At 43.2% G+C, this 14025-nt stretch overlaps 1 protein-coding gene across 4 annotated transcripts in view; it reads left to right on the forward strand.

Moving 5' to 3' along the window:
- The window catches only part of LOC118507349 (5-hydroxytryptamine receptor-like), a 99345-nt gene that overhangs the window by 403 nt on the left and 84917 nt on the right, over nt 1–14025 (forward strand). For all 4 annotated transcript variants that reach the window (XM_036045754.1, XM_036045756.1, XM_036045755.1 and 1 more), the window contains exon 2: nt 3918–4701. The gene's annotated coding sequence lies outside the window, so the exon portion shown is untranslated. The remainder of the gene's footprint in view (nt 1–3917; nt 4702–14025) is intronic.

The raw sequence follows: 14025 nt of genomic DNA on the forward strand, positions 1-14025 counted from the left end.
ATTGTATCGATCGCATCGAAACATAATACACCGTCACATCAAGGTTGATGAGGTGTGCCTATCGACGTACCTGACGATCATCGTTCGATCGTCGACCACACCGTCGATGACATTAGTCGTGCGGTGGGACCGTGTACCGAGGTGGGCACGCTTATACCTTCCACTGCTCGCCGTCGAAAGCGATCTCCAGCGATCTGGTGATGACGGGGCAAAGGTACCACTAATTGACACACGCCATTAGAGCCGGAGTCTGTGTCGGAGATCGCGGTGAGCTGTGGAGCGGTGCAGTGTGTACGCGGCAATCGTGCAAAAGTGAAGTGGAGTGTAATTAATTTCTGTTCCGTTCAAGGGTTGATTTATACGGTTCCACTCATCACTTTCCCTACAGAAAAAAAAAACCGGACGAGAAATCGACGGACACGGCACGGAACGATGCATCGAGACCCGTGGGCCGTTTGCCAAAAAATCTTGCAAATCCGATCTGTCACTTGCTTTTAATCGGTCGGAAGAGATGCAATTAATCGCCCAAGCGTGTGTGTTTTCGCAGTGTGTGCCGGTGTGAGTGTGTGTCACGCGAATGTGGATGAATGGCAAAAAGTGTCACCATGCTGGATGGATTCGAAGTAAAAACGGAAGGCAGAGGGTTTGAAACCGTAGACATCATTAAAATTTGTTCCGAAGGGATTTAAGGCAAGTGGTACGGTGTCTGTTTGTGACAGTTTTGGGGCACTCGCTCATAACCGCACGCCGTCATAATAATCCGTAGGATTATGGATTGCTTTCGGAGGATTTATGGGGTTCAAGAAAATGAACCAAGAAATTAGGAGCAGTTGGTGGACGAACCAAAACAAGTATGATTTGAGATAGTTTGTCTGGTAAACACGAGCAGCTACGATTGCATTACATGATAGGTATGCAGTTTTTATTGGTTGGAGGTGAAGGTATCAAGCGAGAAGTCTTATGGCGTCGTTCTTCGGTACTAGATCTCTCATACCGAGGACCGTAGTTAAAGGTTTGTCTGGAGCAATCTTTTAATGGAAGTAAGGATAGGCTTTTTAAGGATAAAAGAGATGGTTCTCTATTCTAATCCGATACATCAAGTTTGCCTTAGAGTGGTGTCTGGACCTAGCCGTTGGAAGTATCGATGGAATATTATGGGTCATTGAGATGATTCTTATTAAATGAGGCAGAATTTTATACATTGGACCTGGGATTCGGAGCCTTTTGTCTCTTAACTGACATCGAGTTAGTACTAATACATTTTAGGACGCCAAAAATTTGCAATGCTCTGTTGCGGTTCTCTGGTCGGAGCAGTATTTATTTGGAGGCCCCGGACGGAATGGCAGTTGAGGCCCCCCTCACCGACGAGGCTCCGAGGCTCCGAGCCTACAAGAACACTAGAAAGCTCTGCCTTTTAACCCAGCATGATCTAATAAAAGGTCGCTAAGCTGAATCGCAGCGAGAAAGATTTAAATAAATCTTGCGCCTAAGCAATAATAATACACGTTTGCTGACGTCATAATTCTGCCCATCGAATCGCAACCCACAAACGCAAACGACCCACCGAAGAAAATGTCCGTGCGAGAACGGCTCACATAATGTCGTTCAAAGAATTACATTACAATGGTGTAGTTTTTTTTTGTCGCACACGACGACGGGTGACACACAGTTTCGAATGGCGGCGGGGAATTGAAAGTGGTGGAGGGGGGGGGGGGGGGAAAGGGGTCTTCTTTTATGATTTTCTCCCACTCAATAAACCGCACCATCGCCGGGCATCGATACCGGCTCCCGAATGCCATTTGCGTTCATAAATCGCTTTTTACACCCATAAACATAGGACCGTCCGATGAAAACATCGATCGGCGAGCCCTTCCCGTGCGTAAAGGGACGATGAAGTAAAGGGGCAAAGGGGGAAAGGAAGGGGAAGTGATAAAATGTAAATAAATAGAATATTAAAAAATAATTTACGGCCACGCGTTTGCACAGCGGGATGTGGCCCGAACGCGTTTGCAGATTTTTCTTGTTTGGTTTAGTTTTTTTTTGTTTTCCGTTGCCAGTCGTTGTTGTAAGTTTCGGTGGTGCTGCTTGCTGGAAAATGTTCATAAAATTTGCGTCCAATGTAGTACCTGCGAACGATGGCTGGGGGAAGTGAAAAAAAAGCGAGCTGGAAAATGGGGGAAAACGATGTTTTGTGTCCCGTCCCCTGTTTTTCTCGCTCTCTTCACGATCCGCGACAGTCTGGTATCGAGTCTTCTGTCGTCACAGCTGGTGGTGTGGTGGTATTGGGTGTGAAAATTGTTGCCATATCTTGTTAAAAAAACGGAAAGAATACTGAATTTAAGCCGGGAACTGTTCACTGAGGCGTCGGTCATTATGGACCCGACACGGAAGGATGTGCTTTAGCAGTCAGGTCACGATTTTCGTTCGTTGCGTTTCGGCGATACGGTGGTGCATGTTTGTAACTCCATCTGCAGATGACTCGCACAGGTGTTGCCCAGACATGGGTTGGACCACGCTTCACGGTCAAAGTGGAATGCAAACAAACTTACGCAAACACACACAGACACATTCTAGATGGGTTTTCCTGCTGGTTTAACGGTTGTTTGCGAAATGCATTTGAAGCATTTCCATTAAAATGTGAGATTTACGAGCAAGCAAGACGTTTCGATTTTATTGCAAAGAATCTATAGCATTTGGGGACTAATGGAAGTGTACGGAGTACTTGCTTTGATACTGATAATGGTACACTTTAACACTTAATTTAGAGAGAAGATCTTAAACATTTTAGTTCAATGTGGTTTTCGTGTTAATTTATACACTTATAGATAAAATTTGTTAGATTTCTAAAGATCACAGACATCCTTTAGATGACATTACGAAACGCGTTGGGAAACGAAATAAGTCAACGCAGGCAAAAGCAAACTCTGCTTCAAACCAGCTGCCAAAAGCAGACCACCCGTTGAAAGCGAGATACGACGCAAACTGTGCTAAAACGGTGGGAGAAAAGCGACAAAAAAAATCCCGTGTCACACCGAAAAACTCATCCCCGTGGAAAGGGGTATAATGGGAAGATTCGATTTGCCACACACCGTTCCCTGCCCGGTGTCAACGCTTTTTCGTATACGGCGCTGATCGTAAATTATCTTTCAATCGCAGTTTCGATTTTTTTCTCACCTGTGCCCGAAACGATTTCCCCCCCTCCCCCCCTCCCCGATCGTTGGGGTGAGGAGTCTGCACGTGTATGTGACTGTGTGTGTGAGTGGTAAAGAAAATGTTGGGGTTGGGGTGACCGGGTTTTTGCGATAGAAAAATGAAACACAATCGGGACGGTTGGAAGAAAAAAAAAAGGCCCGATGCACACACACTTTTGCTTCTGCTCGTCCTGGTCCCCGGGATGACTAATAAATACTGACGGTGGGGAAAAGTTTCTGGATAATGGTTACCACCGATGTTGCTCGCCGTCCTGAGTTGCTGCCCGTTCGTTCCAATCTGCTGCTGATTTCGTTTCGGAAGATGTACCTACCAGTGTATTGATAAGCGAGAAAGCAAAATAAGGGAGAGCGAGTTTTCTGTATTGATTTGTACGCTCCGGGTGGGAAACAGTTTCGTGAGGTGTAGAGCAGTTTGTTTTCGGCCATAAATGCACAGCGGGAGACGTTTCTGTGATCAGAATGAAGTCTAAACATGGCTGAAGAACGAGTTTTTTTCAAATGTCTTTTTAATATGAATGATAATATGAAAAACACCAAATATGCATCCGAAAATACCAATCACAATGTTTAAAAGTCTTATCTAAAGATGTAACAAAGCAAAAAAAAAAACTATAAATGAGAAAACACACATAGAAAATTCAAACAAAAAGAAGGAACTTGTAATGAAAATTATGTAAAACAACTAAAAGAAAATTTACTTTTCAGGCTCTATACCCTTCAACTGATAGCAGAAGTGAACATAGTGAAAAAATTGTATTATAAAAGAAACAAGTCAAACAGTGTAAAAATTACTGTGTAAAAAAATATTACGAGTGTTTCGAGTAATTTAAAAAAAAATGTGTAAATCTATTCGCTGTGTTTAATGTAAAGCAAACAAAATTCAATGTGTAGTGGATAAAGTGATGAGAAAAGTGTAAAAAGTCCATATGTTCGATAAAAAGAAGATAAAGAAAGATGGAAATTTACAACAGTAAAGGAAAGTGAGTGAAAAAAGCATAACATTATAAATAGGAAATAAAAGGAGCTAAAACGGTGCGCCTAGTTGACAGCATCACAGTAGGCACGTTCACGCGTGCTTGTTACTGTCAAAAAGTGCGCCATCTGGCGGAAGTTGCAACAACTTCAAGTGGTGCTCGTGAAGTGGTGTGTGATCCAGCTTGAAAGCCTCTTTAAGTAAATTCACTCAAAAAAGTGACCCATGTGCAGTGTGTCTTGCGTTTTCCACCATGCCAGTATGTGTAAAAAAATGTCGGGAAAGCGTTCGCTTGCCCTGTTAGGTGCGTTTTAGTGGAACTAACTATCAACGTTATCGCGTTTCGGATCCATTTCTCCGTGCTACACGAAACAAAAACACGGCCGACAAATCAAACGATCCGATGGGATGGAAATGAGTCTGTGCACCGGTTTTCGGTGGCACCGGATCACCCTCCTTCGGTCGGTCGGGGGAAAATAAAATCTTGGTGATATGAGTTTCCGATTAGCATAAATTGTAAGTACATATCCAAGAACAACACAAAAAAAAAAATAAACATCCATATTTCTTGACTTGCTGAAGTTTGCACAGTGTTATTTGATTTGATTTTTCAGCCTATTTTGTCTGCCAAGGAAAGGACATTAAAAATGGAAAGTCGTAGGGAACAACATAAAGCCGAACCTTATGGTTATTCGATACCATTTCTCACGCGCTTTAAGATCGATTTCCGGGGTTTCTATTTGAATTGCCAATTTTTTTTTTGGCATGCCTTGTTTTCTTTGTGTATCTGGGTGTGTATTTGTGTGAGTCTTGAATTTGTGTGAGGATAAAATCGCCATTTTTTGTTTGCTCGTTTGGTAGATCGTAGTGCTCGCGGGAAGTAAATCGTAAGATAAGATCTGAAGTACTGAGTGGAGGGAACAAGAGCCTCTGGAAGAAAGTATGGAGCCCGGACTCAGAAGCAAACGCGGTTGTTAAATAAAAGATGCAAATTTTATTCTCACTGTCTGCCATTCGAACCTTCCACCTCGCTTGGTGCCGCTCGGCCGCAGTCAGTTCTGCTCTGGAGGATTTAATATTATACAATTGTGGAAGCTGAAGTATTTGGTACTCCGGGTATCGTTTGGGAAGAAATTGAAAAGAGAGAGAACGAAAAAAACATACGCACCCAGAATTTAGATCTTCATTGAAGGCTTCCTCTAAAAGCTAGAAGAAGTTGTGCAAATCGGGAACATCTTATTATTTGTTTAGGATTTCGTACTTGCGCTCATGCTTGGAATTGGACGTGCAAAAGGGAAGTCAAAATGGAACGTCGAAAAACAAGAATACGCTCAAGAACGAAATACTACTACCGAGGGCACCCGTACCAGAGGGTTTTATTTTTAGCCCATGGGGTAAGGCTTTAAGGAGTTACTGGGGATGAGATCATAAAAATATGAAAGCAAATTGGAACCATCAACATCACCAGCAGCAGTAGCAGAACTCCGTGCAGAAGGTAACAGAAGGTTCCCGTTACGCACCTTCACCCGGAGTTGGCAGCGGAATATTGTTTTTGGCTGTGGTGGAAGCACAATTAAGGACTCATATTTATGATGAAGCAACACGAAACAAGCAATTGGCGAGCGCGTTCGTTCTCGCCTTTGGGCAGCGAAAAGGTTTCCGGAGCCGGGAATATAATTAAAGGTAGTATATACAGGCTTAAGGATTAGCCGTGGGAGAGCAGGTTTATATTAAGTTTTCCGCCCTCTTTTCATGACATGACCTTGAATAACATTAAGCTGTCCGGGTTTTTTTTTCGGGATCTATGAAGAAGGCGGTGTAGGACCATTCTGTTGAAAGCACAACGAGTAAGCATTAAAATTATGCTGATTTAATTACAAGTTTTGTGTCGTAGGGTTTTCAATCGGGGGAATAAATATTTTATGAGTTGTTTTGATATTAAATAAGCTTGGGACTAGCTTGAGCTTGTGGTGGTGAAATATTTGGGTGAAATGTTACGACAGCATCATGCTCGGTGGCACCGATGAAGAATTGTTTGTTATGAGCTATGTTGGATATTTTTTTTATCTTATACCTCTTAGAGCAGCTTTGAACTTGCAGCTTAACTACCAGCATAATCTATCCCCTTATTTCTGACTACATTACCAACTAAATAACATATTCTTTACCAGGAAAAGGCTTTTATCATTTCCAATGAAGAATTGGCTGAAACGAGTTATTGTTGGATAGTTTGAAATCGCACTAGCTATGTGTTTACTTATGGTTTGCGAAAAGTACTTGGTTATTTTAAGAACTTTTGCTAGATGTTTTTATGTGCTTTCTTTTTTTTTGTTTTAAAAGTTGTACGTAAAAGTAATGCTACTGAATTGTAATAAAACTAATGCAAAGACAAGAAACTTCTACTTCTTACCTTAACGACGGCTAAGGTCATTTTAGCTTACTTTACTCAATAATACCACTTAGTTGGATAGACAGTCTTCACTACGAGGGGACGGACTGGATGCGAAATGAACTCCTGTTCGGATGGTTGAAGACCTTCACCGATATGGCCTCGACCATCTCAAGCAAGAATATTTGTTCTGGTTTATTTTATTTGAGTGCATCAATAAATGGGGAGATATATGTATACAGGTCGATGCAAAGCTCGTTGATTGGCATACATTTTGGAGCCGAATTTGACAGTTAAAGTGAGAAGTGTTAGCAAACAAGGGAGGTGCATCTATGGCCAGCTTTAGAATACAATGCACTTTCTATCATCTAAAGGTAACTGTTAAAAAAGAACCCACGGCTACTTGTCAATATACTCTGGTCCCATCGACTCTTATACTATATAGACTTTGGGCGGGAGTTTAAGAATATCATAAACTACGAACAATAAATCGTACAGGTTCAAAACCCATCCCGACTCATATCTGTTTACCTATTTAGCAAATATTATTTTCATACATTTAATTGTTCCACTCAGTCCTGATGTTCCAGTTTGCGTCAGGTAACTACTATTTCCGAGTGCTTTTATTTTTAAACCATCAGCAGCAGTGAAAAAAAACCTAGGATGCCTTTTACTGTATTTACCCCGAGAATAATTCCACGAACATTTGTCTCCGCTCATGGAATAGGAATGATTTGATGCAGCCCTGAAATCGTTCAGGTGGCTTCCAGCCGTGAAAGATGGCGTCACGATGTTTGTACGATGCTTGTGCCATTTACACTGTCAAGATGTGTTTTGTTAAGATGCAGCTCGTTACATCATACCGATGGGTTGTGCGTTGGTGCATTTGAATGGAGCGGGCAGGGGTTTGCAGATAACATTTCCCGGAAGAACTGGTTCCGAACCATTCATGCCGAGTGCTTTTCCCGGTATCGTCGAGGGTGCTTTGCATGCTTTGAAAAGGCATCGGATGGAATTTTGAAGCAATGATTGGTGAGTATTGTGTGAATGCGTTCCTTAGAAAGCGCACCGGAAGCTAAGATACGAGTAAGTACGGCTAGAGCAGGAGTAAGAAATAATAGAATTGAATATAAGAATCTCAATCTACACGGTGGCTGGGCTTCCATCATTGTGGCTCTCGGTCCTTACACTTGGTGACGTCAGTAAAGTAGAAAATCATGTCTCGTTTGCCATGTTGTTTTACCTTCTAGAGCATTTAGAGCGCGCGCACTGGTGCCGTTAATGCTGCTGCGGTAGATATTTACGACCTTCTGGCTGTTTGTTGTTCTGCAACCGCAGCAGAAAACATTTTCAGTGACGGCGTTTTGCCCGGTTTTCGTACCGTGCACACGTGGTAAAACTAATTCCCATAATGAGTTTTTGTGCGTCTTTCCCGGTGGCCCAACAGGCAACATCCATCTTGTGGTGACACGGTGTGGTGCGAGATGTGCTGATTCATTTTGTAGTTTGTGTGTTTGTGTGTGAAAGGTGACAGAATATGGTTAGCATTGTTTATTTGAAATGGTTAGCAGGGAGTACAGAGTGGTTGAGATCTTTCGATCCCATCAATATCTTTCTTTCTGATCTTTCGATATCTTTAAATGAAATCTAAAAGAAATAAAAAAAGAGTTGTTTTCTTGCTTGTAAAGTCACCTGAAACCTAAAAAATAAAACTAAAATACTTAAACTTTTTTTTAAATATTTGAATGGCTTAAAACCATAAACCATAAACTGCTAAAAATTGAACTCAATTTTTGTATGATTTTTTTTCTTATTTGGTCCACAATCATAAATCAGTCAGCCAGTTAAGCGTTTTAAAAAGGAGCTAAAAATACACAGGAATAAGCTCAGTGCAATTTCTGCTGAATTGCAAGTTTCACTGCTGCTTCACCTACCCACCAGCCACCCAAGGGATGAAGTTAATAAACCACCATGACTTTGGGTAAGGAAATGAAACTCCACAAACCTTAGACACCATCACCTTAATTTGGCAGCTTAAGACAAATCCCTTGCAAGATCCTCCCGTAGCCCGTTTCCACCAACGCTGCCATGCAATGTGAGCAAGTTAATTAAAATCTCCCAAACTACTGTTCCACAGCACCGGAACTGGAACCGGTACAGGATCTTGCGTGTGTGTGTGTGCTGTGCCGAGACACAGCATTTGAGAAGTTTGAATTTTCGCTGCCGGCACGCTTAGTGTAGGGTTGATTAATGGTTACCGTGTACGCAAGACGAACACTCGCACGCGTGCCTTCACAGGGTAAAGTTTCGTTTCCGCCATCCGCCATCTTGGTAGGTGAATTTATCGTGCTGTCCTCAATGTGTGGCTGATGCCCACATGGCCTAGTTGGAAGCGGTTTTGAATAGTTTCCAAAGACAGTGGCATTTGAAATGAGAGAGAGAGAAAGAGAGAGAGATTTTGTGTATGTATGTGCGGGTTGACTGGAACGAGAGAAGGAAATTGTAGTAACAATCATATGGAACGCGAGTATGCCACAAGTTGGTGGAGGCGCCTGGTCATTTTCGGAGAATGCGATTTATGCCGTTACAAATTATGTTGAGTGTCAGTTGTTGTCCATTGCAATTAAATGACCGAATTAGAACGCAGTTGTTTCCCTGGAACAAATGTTTCTGGTTTAATATTATAATACAAAAAAATAATAAACTGATATAAGAACACGTCTTTATTTGAAATTTGTAGCGAACATAAAAGACAAGACCTTCCGTAACCAAATAGAAAAATAACAAAATAGAAAAAAATCATATAGGGTAGAAAAATACGTGCTATACTTCATTCAGAACACGGTTCACGGGTGTTTTTTGAACCGATCTGAGTTTCACGCTCATGGTTTTGTCCACTCTTTGCCCGTGTATTGTTTTCTCCGCTGTTTCTTTAAGCTGTTACGTTTGTATAATAAAAATCAACTCTAGCGTTTTATTTGTTCCACTTTTTGTCCAGACCTACGGAACATTCAGCACATTCCCGCTGAACGCCTTTGTTATGTTTGATGTAGTCTTGTTGCTTTGTTTATTCGACACACATACATCCACCGCTTTGGGTGACCTTTTGCTTTATTTTTACAGCCTGAGCAGCATTTGATTCCACTTGAATTACACGCGCAGCCGTCTGCAAAAGGTGCAAAACGGTGACAGAAATGTTAGGCAAATAGGTACAATCTTCGTTTCGGGTGTGTTGTGTAGTATGTGTTTTGTTCAAACATTCTTACCTAAACCCGATCCATACAAATGAATGGTGACGTGTGAAAGAAAGAAAGCGAAGTACAGAGCAAAAAGAAAAAAAAAAAACAAACACCGGTTGGCAAATAATTTCCGAAACATGCAGTGTTTACGTTTAGATGTTTTGTTTACGCTTAGACGTCACACCATACTTGACGAAAGCTAGTTTCGTCAAGTTTTTTGATAAACGAAATATTTCAAGTATACAGTGAGTAAGGATGAGTGTCGCTCGCGTGGGGGGCACTCAGAAAGTTTATAAATAGGGCAGAAAACACAATTATAACTCTCTTCGAATTTGGAATCTGAACACGACGCTTGGTAAATATTGCAACACACATCGATCCGAAACTCCGCGAATTCTTCATGGTGCCGTGACCAGGATATATAGCTCGAATTTCTGGTGTTTTTTCGCGAGTTTGATCGACCCGTCGTTCACCGTTTTGTGTGTGGTTTGGATTTTCGTTTGGTTTGGATTTTCGTGCACCGTACAGCTGTTTTTGCCGCATCACGCATTACACTGCAGGTCACTCACTCACACGCACATACACACACAATATTGCACAATGCCCGTACCACCCGTCGTTTTGGCGTCCCGTCGGACAATTTTGTTGGCGTCCCTTACGCGGTACGAGAAGTTTTTGGATGATTTCGTTCACGCACGGGATCAAGTAGAGGTGGAGGTTCGTTTAAGGAAATTCGAAATATTATGCAAGGATCTGGAGAGTGTTCAACAAGGGTTGGAGGATTCCGCTTCCACGCTGGAAGAAACAACGCAGAATGCTGCATTACGAGAGAATTTCGAGGATAGATTGATTCACGTCCAATCTCAACTGCAGGCAAAACTAGCTTCTACCGCGCACCCGAGCACTGGATCGAACCCACTTAAGGGCATCAAGCTTCCCACCATCGCGCTGCCAGAATTCACAGGCGACTATATGCAATGGTTGACTTTCCGCGACACATTTGAGTGCTTGATTCATAACAACGCCGATCTACCAGCGATACAAAAGTTTCATTATTTGCGCGCCGCAGTGAAAGAAGAAGCGGCTCAGGTGATAGAATCAATCACCATAAGCGCAGCTAATTATGAGTTAGCCTGGAACACTTTGGCTGAGCGATACTCTAATGAGTATTTGCTGAAAAAACGCCATTTGCAAGCAATGTTTGCCATTCCGGCTGCTCAAAAGGAGAGCGTTACAACACTGCACCATCTTGTGGATGAATTTGAGAGGCACAAAAAGATATTGCAACACTTAGGAGAAGAAACGGACTCTTGGGGCAGTATACTTGAGCATCTACTATGCACTAAATTGCCAATTATAACATTGCGCGATTGGGAAGAGCACGCATCTAGCAACACAGATCCTAGTTACGACAATTTGATTACATTCCTGCACCGTCGTATGCGTGTATTGGAGACGTTGTTAGTAAACAACCATCATACGTCACGGGGTCATGAACTCAATCACTCACGGCGAATAACCTTTCCGCGTCAAACTAGTTTTGGTACCACGTCACATGAAACGCCAAATTGCATTTTATGCAATTCCTCGCATTCATTGCTAAAATGCCCACGATTTGAAGGAATGGAGCCTAAGGATCGCTATCGTTTCGCGATGACCGCGCGTTTATGTATAAATTGCCTACGCGAGAATCATATGGCTCGTTATTGTCCGTCGCACTACAAATGCCGGCATTGTAATTTGGCACACCACACAAAACTGCACTTCACACCGAATAGCCCTAGTTACAACGCTCCGCCACATCCCACACACAACACCGCTAACGATCACACGGCCACCGATAACACACAACGCACATTTGCAGCAGCACTACAGCAAGCACCCGAGCAGGTATTGCTCCAAACTGCTTTGGTGAATATCATTGATAATTTCGGAATTGCTCATCCAGCGCGCGCGCTGTTGGACAGCGCATCGCAGCCGAATCTAATTAGCGATCGACTCGCTAAACGGCTGAATTTGAAGAAGAGTAACGTACACGTTACCATTGTTGGAGCAGGACAATCTACTAAGACAGTACGGGAATCCGTACACGCCCAGATTGCCTCTCGAGTGACAGCATTTACGATCAATACTGAGTTTTTGATGGTCGACAATTTGATAGCGAATCTTCCAACGCGCGATGTTTGCACCAAAAACTGGAAGATACCGCCTGGCATCAATTTAGCAGATCCGATGTTCTACAAATCTGCTCCCGTTGATATAATTCTCGGCGCTCGTCATTACCATGCATTATTTGAGAATGCCACTCAGCTTCGTCCCGCACCTCATCAACCCGTCATGATTAATAGTGCTTTCGGTTGGGTAGTGACCGGTACCACAGCTGATCAGAATGTGTCATCTAAAACCCATCCTACCACTTCCTATTCAATCGTCTGCATGGCATCATTGGAAGAATCCCTACAACGATTTTGGCAACTAGAAAATTTAACGGTTAATGATGCATACTCACCCGATGAACGGCATTGCGAATCATTTTATAAAGCAACCACTGAACGTGACGACACAGGTAGATATATTGTCCGTCTACCAAAACAGCCCGACTTCGGAGAAAAACTCGGCCTGTCCAGAGCTCAAGCCATCCGTCGGTTTGAACTTCTTGAGCGAAGACTAGAACGCGATCCAGCACTTAGAGAAGCATACCAAGCATTCATGAAGGAGTACTTAGAACTGGGACACATGTCTCCTATAAGCACTGATACTACTGATGATACAGCTGCTTATTATTTACCGCATCATCCTGTTTTCAAAGCTTCAAGCACCACTACAAAGGTTAGAGTAGTTTTCGATGGTTCGGCAAAAACGTCGACTGGTTATTCGCTGAATGAAACGTTGCGGGTTGGACCCATAGTTCAGGATGAACTAATAGACATCGTTCTACGTTTTTGCACATTTAAAATCGCTGTTGTTGCTGATATAGCAAAAATGTATCGGCAAATCGTCCTGCACCCTGATGATCGACGTTTAGTTCGCATCTTTTTTCGATTCTCACCGGAATCGCCTATGGAATTGTACGAGCTGAATACCGTGACATACGGTTTGTCTCCATCATCGTTCTTGGCCACTCGTACTCTGTTGCAGCTTGCGGAAGATGAAGGTGCAGCTTATCCACTTGCCACACCTGCGCTTAAGCACAATTTCTACGTTGACGACTTCATTGGCGGAGCAAACAGCGTGGATGAAGCTCGGAGCCTTCGGCAGCAACTATCGGATCTGCTCTCCAAGGGCGGGTTCGAACTCCGAAAGTGGACTTCAAATTGTTTGGAAGTGCTCTCCGGTTTACCAGCGGAGCATATCGGTACACAATCCTCGCTGCAGTTTGTGCCAAACGAGAAGGTAAAGGCTCTTGGCATCATATGGAAACCCGAACTCGACGTGTTGTGTTTCGAATCACCAGCTGCAGTCGATACAACCACCATCACCATGAGATCAATATTATCGAATATTGCCCGAATGTTCGATCCCCTTGGATTGATCGCTCCGGTCATTATACGTGCGAAGCTGCTCATGCAGGAATTGTGGCTGCAGAAGATCGGATGGGACGATCCGGTTCCCGTTCACATCTATAACAAATGGAAGGCTGTTAATGATGATTGGAAAGATTTGGCTGACTTCAAACGTGATAGGTATGTGCTCTTACCAAACTCCAAAATACAATTCCATACATTTGCAGACGCGTCAGAGGTAGCGTATGGTGCCTGTATTTACGCACGTTGTGAAGACCAGCAGGGGCACGTTCGAGTTAGTTTGCTCGCATCAAAATCTCGAGTGGCCCCACTGAAACGCGTCACGCTGCCAAGACTGGAACTGTGCGCAGCCGTGTTAGGAGCTCATCTGCATCATCGTGTTCGACAAGCAATGCAAATCGAAGTCACCGATTCGTTCTTCTGGTCGGATTCCACGGTCACGCTAAACTGGATTGCGTCACCACCCAACACCTGGAAAACCTTTGTGGCTAATCGTGTTGCTGAGATCCAGAACTATTCACATCCTCGTCAGTGGAAACACATTCCCGGCTCAACAAATCCCGCCGACCTGGTATCTCGTGGGATGTCAGCAGTGGACATGCTGAAAAGTTCGATATGGAGTTGCGGTCCCGAGTGGTTGAGGTCACTTGCTTCTGATTGGCCGATTTCGAATCCATTGCTGGCGGCC

The sequence above is a fragment of the Anopheles stephensi genome, chromosome 2 (assembly GCF_013141755.1).
Source record: "Anopheles stephensi strain Indian chromosome 2, UCI_ANSTEP_V1.0, whole genome shotgun sequence".
Lineage (NCBI taxonomy): Eukaryota > Metazoa > Arthropoda > Insecta > Diptera > Culicidae > Anopheles > Anopheles stephensi.